Consider the following 14,790-nt stretch of genomic DNA (forward strand, 5'->3'; position numbering starts at 1 on the left):
TTCAGATTTTTTTTTAGATATCTTCTTTTTAGGGATGAAATTGGAAGCTTAATTATTTAATTTTTATTAAACCAAATAAAAATGTAAGGATGGGAGCTGGAGAACAGATTCAGATTTAGTGTTGAAGAGTGCTTGTCACTTTTACAAAGAAGTTGCATTCCATGGGGACATAATATCCGCTTCTGATATTTGTACCCACCAGAAATGCAGGGAGACATATGTGTAGGTAAAACATTCATATATATCAAATAAAATAAATCTAAAAATATCATAAAAATATAAGCAATAAAAGATTGTTTTTCTTTACACTGAGAGAGTCCAAGGGAACTGGCAAGCATAAGCTTGCCAAATGATATCATTTGAAACAGACACATAAAAGAGAAAGAATTTTTTAGGTAAATGAAAGTGATTATTCCCCTTGGTTGTCACTTTGAGATCTAGAGTCAACTAAAAGAAGCATCTGTGTTTGTGTGGAGGGGTCAATTTTCCAACTAATTAAAGGAGAGGGGAGACCAGCCCCTATGGCAACTTCCAATGGGTGGCATGAATGTCAAGATATTTGAGGAACAAACCATGCTATCCACCTTTGCTGCCACCTTCCTGACACTGCTGTAATCCTTCCATGGCAGACCCCAGCCTCTTCAGCCTAGCAATGTAGGCTGAAGACAAGAAATTCTCTAGGTAAACCCCAGGCTTTTGACACAAGATTGAAACTGCTGAAGCATTCAGTCCTCGGACTGAGTAGCTACCAGCTTCTCAGCTTCTCCAGCAAGAGCACAACCTTTATCAGACATGCCAGCCCCTAGCCTATAAGCCAATCTATTAATGCTAATATATGCAGTCTATTGATTATATTCTCTAAGAGAATGTTGCTTAATACAAACAGCTTCCAGAAGGGTTTTCCAACCATTGATTAATTTTCCTAAGGAAGAGAAGAGCAATTAAATTGGAACTTATTTGTGGATCTATTGAGTGTATACAAAAGATGGCAAAATATTATAAGACTGAAGACATCAGATTTCAAAAGATCATGTTGACATTTTGTGACTCTCTATTCTCAAATGCCTACAGCTCTTTCCTATGGGAGAAAATATTTCTCTACATAAGTGGACCTTGGGTGAATCACGTGGTCAAGCTGTTCTCACCAACAACTCCACTTTTTATATCATTTTTGTGGGTTAGTTGCCTTCCTCTTTATTGTGAAAAGATATTTGACAGAGACAAGTACAAGATGTAATGGTTGTATTGGCTCACATTTCCAAGATACAATCTATTGGTGTAGGAGGCACCGTGTTGATTACACTGTGTGACTACACTTGCTGTGGAGTCTGGAGAAAAGGCACCTGGGTACACTGTGTGTGTAGTCAGGAAGAGGAGAGGAATAAAGAATCAGCATTTAGATTTCTCTTTGTTGATTTTTTTATTAAGTCTGGAATACCAGTTCATAGGAGGATGCACCCACTTTCAGAGTGATCTTCCTTTTCTAGAACATCTTCAGAGACATGCATATAGTGTATCTTCTGGATAATTCTAGATAGTACTGTTGTGTTGATGGTCAAAACAAAGTCATTCCACTTGGCCTTCATTTACTCCTTGGTTCATTCTATTGACGGATTTTTTTTTTAACAACCTCCTTTTTTGTTCTATGTGTTTATGTGGCGAGGAAAAAAACTCTTTTGAAGTATAGGATGCTGCTGCCACATTTCTTCATTTTTAATGCAAAGTTTATTTTAAGTGATTCATAAAAAATATAGAAAATAATTGAGTAGTATAGTGGTTCTGTACACTTCTTTATTGTGGAATATCTAAATTAGGTTAAATATAACTATATCCTCAAATATTTTTTTCACTTCTTTATGGTAAACCTTTCAAAATCCTATTTCTGCTTTTTGAAATATACACCACATTAGTGTCAACTATTACCACCTTATACCATTAGTTTATAGGAACTTGTTACTCTTATCCAACAGGAAATTAGTACCTAGCTCCACACCATTTTGCAAAGCATTCATTTCATTTACAAATTCTATTAAATCAGTTTACATATTGGAAGATTCAGCTTGACTGAAATCAAGGTGTTTGTCTGGGTCTGACTTGTTTCATAAGGGTCTCCTTCTACAAATGCTAAGAGTCCATTTCTTTTAATTCCTGGGTAGAATTCTACTATGTACATCTATTATGTTTTCTTTATCATTCAATGGCTTATAGACATTTGGTTTATTTACATTAAATATACATTTGCAATGAATTGTTGCCACATATAGTAGTCTTATTTTTTAATTTTATGCAGAACATCCATCCTGATGTCCATGATAACAGTACTGTAACATACAATAACAGTAACACTGGAAATATTTCCCTTTATCTTCTGTCCTGTCATTGACTGTTATCTTTAATCATTTTTTTACAGTTTTCTTTTTGGAGTCAGCTGACATCCTTGTGGCTTTGAAGTTTTTTGTCATGGTGATTAGTTATGTTGAACAGGTTTTTATATACCCTTTGATCATTTATCATTCTTTGAAAATTTTGACCTATTTTAGATGATCACTGGATGATCTAGTGGGCATGCTGGTCAAGAACAACCGGGAGAGCAGTGACTGGAAGGATGGTTCTGCAGTTAAGAGCATGCACTTCTTGCAAAGCTTCCGATTTGGTTTGCAACATCCATGTCAGGAGGCTCCTAGTTCCTTTAACTCCAGACGTATTATACATCTCCTTCTTGTTGCCATATATATCGATATGCATGTACACATATCCACATACATATCTACACATAAATAAATAAATAAATAAATAAATAAATAAATAAATAAATAAAGTTCTGTAGCCATTTTTGCAGTCTAACTGAGAGACAGAGTAGCTTGGCCATTTTGAAAGTATAGTCAGAGACAGACTCTCACAGGAGCCGGTGTCTCATATAGAATTAGAACGATGAGGGCAGGTTCAGAGTAAGCCAGAAAAAAGCCTCCAGATAGACTTAGATAAGAACTATGGTGGCAAGCTAGAGTATGAGCTCCAGAATTACTGATTAAAGGGAAAGTGAGAGATTGCCCTGTAAACTCTAAAATGTTTGAAATGCACATGACACCCCTTCAAATGATGGATCTGCCCAGGAAGAAATTGGAACATGGGGCAGAAGGAAGGAATGTCCCAAGTATAGAGGGCCAATATACTCATTGTTTTACTACAACAGAAAGTACAACCTCATTTCATTTTTCATCAGCAGAAATCCTTATGAGAGAAATAAACATTTATGTACTAAAGGACTAGAAGACTTCCAGTCGATATGGAGAAAGGATTTGAGAGCTTTGCATATTTTGCAGACTCAGAATAATTAAGTGTGATGGAAAACCAGCTATTGAAGGCATAGTCAAACACATGCAGTAAATACCCTTTACCTTATATAAACAAATACCCTAGGACACTCAGAAAATTAAATTTAAGCCATAATAAATTAGTTCTCATCTGACTCTGTATCTGGATGATTTATAGGTGCTAGAGAAAAATTGAAGGTGACAGTCATATTTCTACTTCATTTTCAAAGTTTACTTGTGCTGAACCACAGGAAGAATTGGGCCAGGTTTTCTAAATACCAAGGGTATTGTGCTTGCTCATCTTCTTTCATTGCATGCTTAATTAAAATCAATTGGCGATTTTTAAAAATTTATTCCATTTCATTGGGCTATAGTACAATAGCAACACTGGTTAATAATCATAATAAACTGTCTACATGTGTAAATGCTAGACATGTATCATTGTACATGTCACATAGCCCTTTGAGACAGGTCAAATTACCACCTTCAATGTATATGTCAATCAACTGAAACTCTACCATATTCAAGGAACATCTAAAGACATGGATCTTTGACACTGTTAAGGTTATAGAAACATATTTCTGTTAGTGGCCAGTTCTTAGAATAGAGTGCTTGAATGAAGAGCTAGCCCTTTTATGTTAAGAAGTCTTTGCATTAGGCTCCCAGATTAAGAAATAACAATCAGACAGTTTGTGATAATTCTGCCAATTTTTCTGGCATATTTTCTTTCCGCTCATATAACTAATGCTGTAAGCACCTCAAATAATAAATGCCAGTTAAGAAAGTTTTTCCCAAGGGCTAACTTGATCTCATTTGTAACATACATTGGTTACATTGTTATGTGAGTCAGATTCATCTGGGCTGTGCAGTTGTTTAAAAGCTAGCTGTGTGCCCTTTAACAGATTTTGCAGGCTGATATTTCATTACTTTCAGATTAGTTGATCAACAACCTACAGCACAGCATTAACTTTGGTTCCTGTGAAATTGTTCAGGATAATAGGTTTCAAAGTTGTTGTTCAATTTATCTGCCTATTAGAAGATATCATTAAGTAGAAGTAAACAGCTTTTAGAAATAATGTGTTTTTCATTTACTGGTGGGAGCACTTTTCTTTAAGAAGGCACAATGAATCACATAGTTAAAATACTAATTAAAAATGCTTTCCTTTGAATTACCTTATTTTCTTCAACTATATTAAATGATAGTCATGGGGATGGTGTGGAAAGATCAAAGAGCTTGTACTCACATTTGTCACTGAGGAATTTATAATGACTCTGCTCTGTGCCTGTTCTTGTGGGGTAGGACTAAGAGTTGAGACAAGGAAATCCATTTAATCACATAAACGAGAAAAGTGTATTTTTCATTAACAGAAAAGCAATTTTTAAAATATAGAAGCTATGTCAAATATAGAAGTGACAGTTTGCATATATGAAATATATTAAAATATAGCTACCTGATCATTGCTTCAAAGTATGCTTGTACCTATGCTGTTTAACTCGCGTTATTGGAAGTTCATTTCTCATCATCTCATTGAATTTCATGGTGAACTGAGAAGCTCCAGTCTCTACTTGTGTTTAGTTATTTATTTTAATAGATAGAACAGATTCTCTTTTCTGCTATCGGCTTGCTCTAGAACCAGAATATAAAGCTCTTTGGACCACAACTTTCCTAATCGGCAAACAAACAGAGTTAGAGCTCATTAATTCACATTTCCTCCTGTGTTTAACATGTTTAACATTCCATTATGTTCAACTCCCATTTTGTGACATACTGTCTGTACTATGTGAGATATATATATATATATATATATATATATATATATATATATATATATATCCTATGAAAATTTATAGCAATAAAGACATAGAACTCTCCAGGTTTTGGGACATAGCCCTTTAACCAATGTACATAAGAGTCAGAGCAGGCAACTCTGTATGAGTTCAAGACCAACCTGGTCTACATAGAGAGTTCCAGGCAAGCCAGTAATACATAGTGAGACCATGTTACTAAATTAAAAAAAAAACCTTAATATAACTTTAAAAAGAAATACAACTGGAGGGATATGTAGATCATCATTAAATTATAATTTACTTGGGTACAATACATATTATTAGTACAGCTAAGTCCATTGCTAATTTCCTGCTGATGGGTGAGTTGGCAGAAGAAACCATGGCAACATATGACATACAGAAGGGATAAGGAGTTGTGTACTTAGAGCAGCATGGTACTTATTCACAGTCATTTTCTCTTTACTTTCTTCTCAAACATTTCAAAGGTGCTTTAACCATTTGGTGTTTTGGAGACAAGGCTAGTTCCATTTGGAAGTCTTGAATCATAATTCAATCTTGGTGAGTCTAATTTCCATCATTTAAAAAATGAGTCCAGCAGTGTCTTCTTCATGGTGTTAAATGATGGCTGAATAAAGTGGGATCATTCATTCAAGAAAAATTACTGAATGTCTGCTCATTCCACACCAAAGGAATACAGTGGAGAGTATGAATGCCAAGGCACCTCAGTTCCAGAGGACCCTCAGAGTAGACAAGTAAAGAAATATGCTATTTGGTGGTCTCTTAAACTGATAGTTGTCCAACATCCATGCAACCTTTAATGAGGGTGATTTGATCTCTTTTGTAATATATACACCAAGCCACTGTCAGTACTTTGCTTGTGGTGACATAAGTTTGATCATAAAAGTCCCCTGAAGGTCTATCAGATAAAGGCTTGACCTGCAGTATGCTGGAAGCTGGAAGCACTGAAATGTAGTAGAAGAAAGAGCTTTTCCTGAAGAAGATTCTGGGTTGCAGCGCCTTCTTCATCCTCTGTTGTTTCATCCCTGAGGGAAACTGGGTGACTTTAGTGGGCTACATGCTCTTTGTCATGATGTGTGGCCTTTCCATAACTTAAAGTAATAGGGCCAGCCAATCGCAGGCTAAAACCTTTCAAGTTGCTGAGTTGAAATAAACCTTTTTCCTTATAAGTTTATTGATTTTAGTTTGTTATAATGTCAGTTTGTTATAATGTTAGTTGTTATAATGTTAGTTTGTTATAATGGTCCAGATTACTACTGGGCCATAGTAACTAGGAATTCTTTGGACTCTCTCTGAGTTATAAAATTCAGATGGATCTGTTCTTTGTGGACAATGGAAGCTTATTCCGTACATGTTTAACAACCAGGATTCATTCTTTTCAACAGGAGCCTTAGAAAGAGTTTTCAGAACTAAAATAATATTATAGAATTGTCAGTTCATTTAATTACTGAGCAATTATATAATGCCTGCATAATTTATACAAACCAAGATGATATCCATAGACAATAATTTGGCTTTTTTCATGAGGAACAACAACAACAACAACAAACAGGAGTTAGTGTTGGACAATCTGCTTGGCTCTGCCCATGAGTCAAGGTTCCTGTTCTCCTGTGCGAGGGGAGGCCACTTTCTACACTCAAAGTTCTTAAAGCTTGTCCTTGCTTATGTATTCACCCGATTCATTATTACCCGTATTACCTGTGAGGAGAACACATTTCAGAGGAGAAACTCCTCTCACCATCTTGGACTATCCAATCCCAACTTCAGAATTCTTTTCTTTTCTTCTACTCTTCTTTTATCTCCCTTGGTTATTCTTCTTCATTTGTGGGGAAGCAGACACTGGTGAGTCTTAGAGTCTCAGAGCAGCTAAGTTCCATTTATTCATGGTGGGAAAATCACATGGCATTCGATAAGCACCCTCAGCCACATGGCAGAGAATATGGAAGGTTTTTGATAAAATATTTCAGTGTGGAGGCTCAGTTTTGCAATGTCACCTGCTGGAGCTAATTATCCGAATGACAAGCCATCACTGATAACAAGTTGAGGAAAGTTTCCATGCATTAAAATGTCATTTACAAAAGTAGCTTCAACTTGCTTCCATTTGAGCAGTATTTCTGGTATTCAGAATTAGAACAAAGCTCTACTGTACTCTACCTCCACAATAACAGAAGAAGCTCAGTTACCATTGATGTTCATTACATAATACTTATAAGCACCTGCTCATATGAAACTTAATTGACTGAATTAATGAAGATATTCTATTACATAAGCTCACTGTGAAATTATATACAGAATGTATTTAGTTTCTTGATATTTGTTTTGGTATCAGTACTTTTAGTACTTAGTTAACTAAGTATTTCTTCTAAAATTAATCTTTTTCTTTGGAAAACCGTTGATTCATAGAAAGCTATAATAAACAACACAGAGATGTTATATGAATACTTTCCTTTCTCCAAGGATAACAATCATTAATGCAGTGTTACAATCAAGAAATTGAGAGTGGTACAGTCAAGATCTAGAATATTCCTCTCATCTCAAGGATTTCCCTATGGATTCATGAATAGACGCTCTCATTTTTCTCCTGTGTTTTATGCTGGATTTTAGTCTCCGTGACAAACCACGAGATATTCTACTTGTACAAGACTTAATGCATTTGGCTACATTCCTGAAACACATAGTCTAGGACTTACCAAACACAGCAGCTGTGGACTCAGGTTTCTGGGGTTGCATAACTGGGTGGGAGCACATGTTGAGATTAAACCAATCATTTCATGACCAGAGCTCAGAGGAAGTGGAGCCTCACAATTTGCCTCAGGATATTGTACATGGTGTGACCTATATCATCTGTCACCAGGTTCCACTTCCTAAAGATTCCAGCACTTATTGTTTTTAAGAATTTATGTCTCTCCTATGGTATCAGGAAATGGACGAGTACGAAACAGAGTAATAGAGCATTTGCGCAAAATATGTGAAGCCTCGGCATTCACTCAAAATACTACCAAGGAAAATAAAGAAAAGGAAAATAAAGAAAAAGTCTTGCAGTAGTGAAATGTCTCCACAAACAAAGATCAACAAAAGCTAATTATGCGACAAGATATGAAATATTAAGAAATCAAAGGCCCTAATTTCAGATGGTAGTTTGTAATTTTTAATCCAGCATCCAGTGATTCTGAAACCCTCAGCACAGGAGGTGCTTTTTTGGTGTTGTGGAAAGCTTAGCTTTGAACATCTTTTCAGGGTCTTGGGATGAGAAATGTGCACTTGACATGTACATTCTCACCTCCTTTACGTGTCTAGCTGGTTCTTTTAAAGATATAGACCAAGTGTGATGGAACATTATCTTCTTGTACAGCAGCTGAAAACCCTTCTCCAAATAAAGGTAATTCTAGAAGTCATGTGCTAAAGTCAAGCCTTTGTGTACATCAACGAAGTTCTTTTTCTTTGTATCTATAAAGGCTGGCAGAATTGACAGTCTTTTTGAGCTCCAATTTTCTGACTTTTTTTCTGGTTATCATACTTTGTTATTAGCACAACATCTGCAATTTTCCAGGAAGAACATCTAATGTTTTCATTTAGTTACCTCTCCTTGTATTGCAGCTTGCTTACAGGAACTTGAAGTCCTTCTTGCTTTTTCAGTGCTTTAACTCCAGACTCTGTCTTGTCAGTTAACAGAATAACACAAAGCCCACATGATGAAACAGATAACCCACTGTCATTAATAGTGCTGATTATTGATATCAGAGATTTGTCTTAATAATGGAATAGACAGTATATATTTATAATAAACATTGTGTATATTCTTAAATTTTTTCATTTCATCTACATAAATGAAATTATACCAAGAGTGCTTACAGATTTATATATTGAAAAAAAATGTGAAGATGCCAAGATAGTAATTTAGTAATACGACTGAAGTTCAAACTTGAGTTAGCTTTAAAGCATAGAAATGGCTCCCTTAAAGGCATTACTAAAGCACAAGATGAAGTTACAATGGCACCATGGGAAAGTTTGGGTTGGGCGTGTATGTGGATAGGAAGAGGGCAGTAGTTCTTTGAGAGTATTTGGGGTCAGGGAGTAGATATGGAGAAGGCAGGTAATTTTGTCATATGTCTGGAGGGCACTCTACAAACAGTGAGTCATGTCATGATGTTAAGTATTCTGTAGACTTCTAAACATCCTGCACAGTTAAGGATTACCCCGTGCTTCCTGCTCTTTGCCTCTCCATTGTGAAATTGCAAGAGGGTGAAAATACTTCTGGCCACAGATTCTTCTGACTCTGACTCTGCATCCTTCACACACATACAGCACAACTATTTCCTGAAGTCGTTTCCCACTAGGAAGAATAAAATTTCACAATGGGTATTGTGTCTTTATTAGATCAACCTTGTATGTTGTAGGCCACTCAGAATCCAACAAAATCAGATACTGTATTATTCGTTTACACTGCCTAGGCTTGTTTGCCTTTGGGGGACAAGACAAGAACCATTTGAGTTTTGTCAACTGAAAGGGAATTTCAAAATGTTAGTAGTGAGTTTTCAGTAAAACTGGCAAATGGGGAGCTGAGGCCTGACCCCATTTGTGGAAAGCACTATAGGTGTTGAGCTAATTTCATGACAATAAGAATGAAAATTGGGCAAATCTAAATGATGCTAATTAAATATACAATGGTTCTGCAGAAAGTTAATGAAAATGTTTATTTCATAAAACAACTGCTGGCTTCTTCATTAAGTAATATAATGGATAGATGCTAGCCCAAATCTTACAATAAACTATGTTTTAATATCTGAGAGCTAATTTATAATATTCCTTCCACATTAAGTTACAACCTCTTTATTTTATCAGACATAAGAATGTAGTTGCATGTATAATTTTCTTAAAATGAAGAAAAACTGAAGAAAGACACGAACAAAAATTATAACAAGTCCCATATTAACAATTAATGACCAGAATGTTAAATGTGGGGAAAAAATTAACTATTCCCAGAATCAAAGGATAGCTTTCTGGAAGAAAACTGAGAAGAGACTTTTGCAGCTTTGTACTGAGGGATCAGGCATTTCCCAAGAAAATTACATATGTTGAAAGTTACTCAGTGTTTGTTCAGAACAACTAAATACTGTCAGAATTTTGACATTTACCTCCATTTTAAATGTAAAATTCAAAATATTAATATACACTGTATCTAATCCTACAAGTTTAACTTTTAGCATTTAAAATGCCTTTTCTACCAATATCATGCAGTTTTTAATAACTATTGCTCTGCAATACAGCTTGAGATTAGGGATTGTGGTTCCTATAGTTCTTTTATTGTTCAGGATTGTTTTAGCTATCCTGGGTTATTTTGTTCTTCCATATGAAGTTGAGAATTATTCTTTCAAGGTCTGTAAAAAAATTGTGTTGGAATGTTGATAGGAATTACATTAAATATTTAGATTACTTTGGTAAGATGACCATTTTCACTACATTAATCCTACTGGTCCATGAGCATGAGAGATCATTCCATCTTCTGATATCTTCATCAATTTCTTTCTTCAGGGACTTGAAGTTCATGTCATACAGATTTTTCACTTACTTGATTAGAGTGACACTAAGACATTTTGTACTATTTGTGGCTAACATGAAGGGTGTTGTTTTTATAATTTCTTTCTCATTCCATGTATCCTTTGTATAAAAGAGGGCTACTGATTTATTTGAGTTAATTTTGTGTCCAGACACTTTGCTGAAGTTATTAGCTATAGGAGTTCTCCTACAGCTTTTAGCTTTTAGTCTACAGTAAAAAGTAGACTTTTGGGGGTCACTTAGAACTACTATCATACCATCCTCGAATAGTGATAACTTCCTTTCCGATTTGTATCCCCTTGATCTCCTTTTGTTGTCTTATTGTTCTAACTAGAACTTCAAGTTATATACAGAATAGATAGGGAGAGAATGGTAGCCTTGTCTCGTCCCTGACTTCAGTGGAATTGCTTCAATTTTCTCTCCATTTAATTTTTTGTTGGCTATTGGATTGCTGTATATTGCTTTTATTATATTTAGGTATATGCCTAATTATTCCTTATATTTCTGCTATCTCCAAGACTATTAAAATGAAAGAGTATTGAATTTTGTTAAAGGCCTTTTCAGCATTTAATGAGATGCTAATGTGATGTTTTTCCTTTCAGTTAGTTTATATCGTGGATTATGTTGATTGATTTTCATACATTGAACCATCCATACATCCCAAAAAGAAGTCTACATGGTCATGGAGGCTGATGTTTTTGATGTGTTCTAGGATTCTGTTTGTGCATATTTTATTGAGTATTTTTACATTGATATTCATGAGAGATATTGGTCTAAGATTCCTTGTTGAGAATTTACATGTTTTAGGTATCAGGGTGACTATGGCTCATAGCATGGGTTTGACAATGTCTCTTCTGTTTTTATTTTGTGGAGTGATTTGAGGGGTGTTGTTACTAGCTCTTCTTTGGAAGTCTGGTAGAATTCTTAACTAAAACCATTTGTCTGTTTTTTTGTGTGTGTTTTTTTGTTTTTTGTTTTTTGGTTGGGAAATTGTAAATGACTGCTTCTATTTCCTTAAAGGTTATAGGACTCCATAGGTAGTTTGCTTGATCTTGATTTTATTTTGGTATTATCTGTCTAGAAAATCATGTATTTCATTTAAATTTTCCAGTTTTGTGAGGTACACGATTTTGAAGTAAGACCTAATGATTCATATTTTTATTTTCCTCAGTTTCTGATTTTATTAATTTGGATACTGTCTCTCTGCCTTTTACTTATTTTGGCTAAGGGTTTGTCCATTTTGTTGATTATATATTTGGTTATCTTTGTTGATTTTATCAAAGAACCAGCTGTTGGTTTTGTTGACTTTTTTGTATTCTCTTTGTTTCTAATTGATTGCTTTCAATAGTGAGTTTGACTTTTTCCCACTGTCTAATTCTCTTGGATATGTTTGTTTCTTTTTGTTCTAGATCTTTCAGGTGTGCTGTTAAGTTGCTAGTATGAGATCTCTCCAATTTTTTATGAAGGCACTCAGTGCTATGAATTTTCCTCTTAGCACTGCTTTCATTGTGTCCCATAAGTTTGGGTACATTTGCCTTCATTTTCATTGAATTCTAGAATGTCTTTAATTTCTGTTTTTCTTCCCTGACCAGGTAATAATTGAGTAGAGAGTTGTTCAGTTTTCATGAGTACATGGGCTTTCTGTTTTTTCTTTTGCTCTTGAAGTTCAGCTTTAATCCATGGTGATCTAATAAGATTCATGTGGCTCAGTTAAATGGCTGCCAAAAAGATTGATGAAATAATTAGATACCTCCACAAAGCAGGCCCAATCATAAATAAGATGAATAACAATTGACGTCCAGGGAAGAGAAATCTCCCTTAGAATTCTCTTCTTTTTCCTTTCCAGGTAAAAATGAATATGCTGGCCTCCAAATTTATACTACTCAGGCCTTTGAGGGGCCATTGACAAGAACATCAAACAGCTAGAGATTGACATCACTAATCTGAAGAAATCCCTCATTTGACTGTCTGAAGAGACCTCCAAAAATCGCACAGGACTTTATTGGACTTGATTACAACTCTTGACTGTGTACAGCCCTTAAAGAAGAATGTTGCCTTTACATAGACAAGACAGGGATGGTTAAAGAGAGCATGAAAAAGTCAGAGAAGGTCCTGAGAAAAGACAGAGGGATAAAGAGAAAAATGAGTGCTGATACAAGAATTGGTTTTCAGCCTCTCCATGGTTGTCAACCCCACTTCCTTCCATCTTGGGACCATCAATTGGGTTATTTTTGCTTATTTCTTCTGGTCCCTTGGCCTTAAATAGACTGACTAACTTTGTGAAACAACAGATAAATAATTTGGTAGCAAAACCTATTCAGATACATTATCATAAGTTAGCTATGGAGGACCATGAGACTCAAGATGAGGTTGTTACTCTATCCAGGGTGTTCCCAAAACCCATCTCCACCCAACCTAAAAGAGGGGACTTCTCCTCCCTAGACCTAGCAGAAAGGGGCTACCAGAAACCACTCTGACTGTCTATCTGGATTCTTGCTTAGCCTGTGAGACTAAGCACTGCAAGGGAATATAAATAAAAGTTAAAAATATCTCTTTGAGTTCCCTGAGGGACAAGCCCGACTGCCTAGGGGTTGATGTCAAAAGTATCCCCTCTCCAGGAAAAAGACATCGAGATGGGTATGGCCCTCATGCCTCACTGGACAATGACAGGGGAACCAGAGCCATTATAGGGTCCCCTTCAATTACTGGAGGTCAGGCCTCTATCCTCGCCTTCGCAAGATTAGAATTGCCACAGCCCTTCTATACTTAGAGAAGGGAGGAGATGTCAGGGGCATTCCTGCTTACACACTGAAGGCCTAGAATCAGCCATAGGCCTAAAATCAGCAATAGGCCTGTCATACATGTATACTAACACCAAGTCTTGGATCTCTGTGGAAAAACATTGAAATAGATGGCTATAAGCTATTGTAAACAGGCAGCTTTTGTGGAAATTTACCAGCCTGAGTAGTCATAGACCTTGTAAATAGATAGCCTTGGCAGATAATACCAACTTAGATAAGGACAAGTGAATCATAGGCAGAGTCATATTGATGTGTTTCCTGAACCTTCACCCAGCTGACGCCCAGTTCTGAAAGATATCTGTATTCTCCCTGAACACCCACGCTCCAGTGTCATCCTCTTCCCCACATCCTGCCTTTTTGTGTTTATAACCCTTGTGTGAATAAGTAAAAATTACGATTTGAATAAACAAAAAGATTCATCCTTTTTTTTTTTTAGATCTTCTTTTAACTGTTGAGGCTTGCTTTGTGACTGGTTTTATGGTCAATTTGAAGAGGTTGCATGAGGTGCTGAGAAGGTATATTCTCCTGTGAAAGGTACTGTAGAGTTATGTCTATTTGGTTTACAACATTTGGCAGTTTCATTGTTTCTCTGTTTAGTTTTTGTTTCAATGACCTGTCTACTGGGATATTTTAATGATCTGAGATTGGGGTATTGAAGATCCCCAACAACTGGAGTGGGAGCTGTCCCTAAAGCTTTTGCTTGTCTGTGGAATTGGTACCCTTAACTGGACTGCCTTCACTGACCTCAGTGGGAGAGGATGCACCTAACCTTGGAGAGACTTGATATGCCATGTTGGGGAGATACCCAATGGGTTCCCCATCCTCTCAGAGGAGAAGGGAAAGGTAGGATGAGAAGAGGGACTGTGTGAGGGAGTACTGGGACAAGAATAGCAATCAGGATTTAAAATGAAATAAATACATACATAAATAAATAGCCATTTAGTCTTTTGTCCATGCAGTGAGTGATAATGGAACATCAGGAACATGAGGAATCCATGGGAAGTTCCATACAAATGCATCAAAAGCAGTAAGTTACATCTCTGTAAACCTGTTATATTGGCAACAAAAGCCATTCTGTTTTTGTTTAAAGACATCCTGTGAAGATGCAAATCATCAGCAAGCTGGCAGAAAATGCTTTCCATCCAGCACCTGCACAGCTCAGCTGTCAGGAGGACTATTTCCAGGAAAAAAGTCGCTTCATAAACAAGGTGCATCATTTCATTCCACATTCGATCCTTCTCTTTTGACAGTCAGAATAAGAATGTTTCCGTTTCCCTCTTCCAGCTGGTGATCATTAACATGTACTTGTTAGA

This window comes from Grammomys surdaster, unplaced genomic scaffold (genome assembly GCF_004785775.1).
Source record: "Grammomys surdaster isolate TR1022 unplaced genomic scaffold, NIH_TR_1.0 126039, whole genome shotgun sequence".
Lineage (NCBI taxonomy): Eukaryota > Metazoa > Chordata > Mammalia > Rodentia > Muridae > Grammomys > Grammomys surdaster.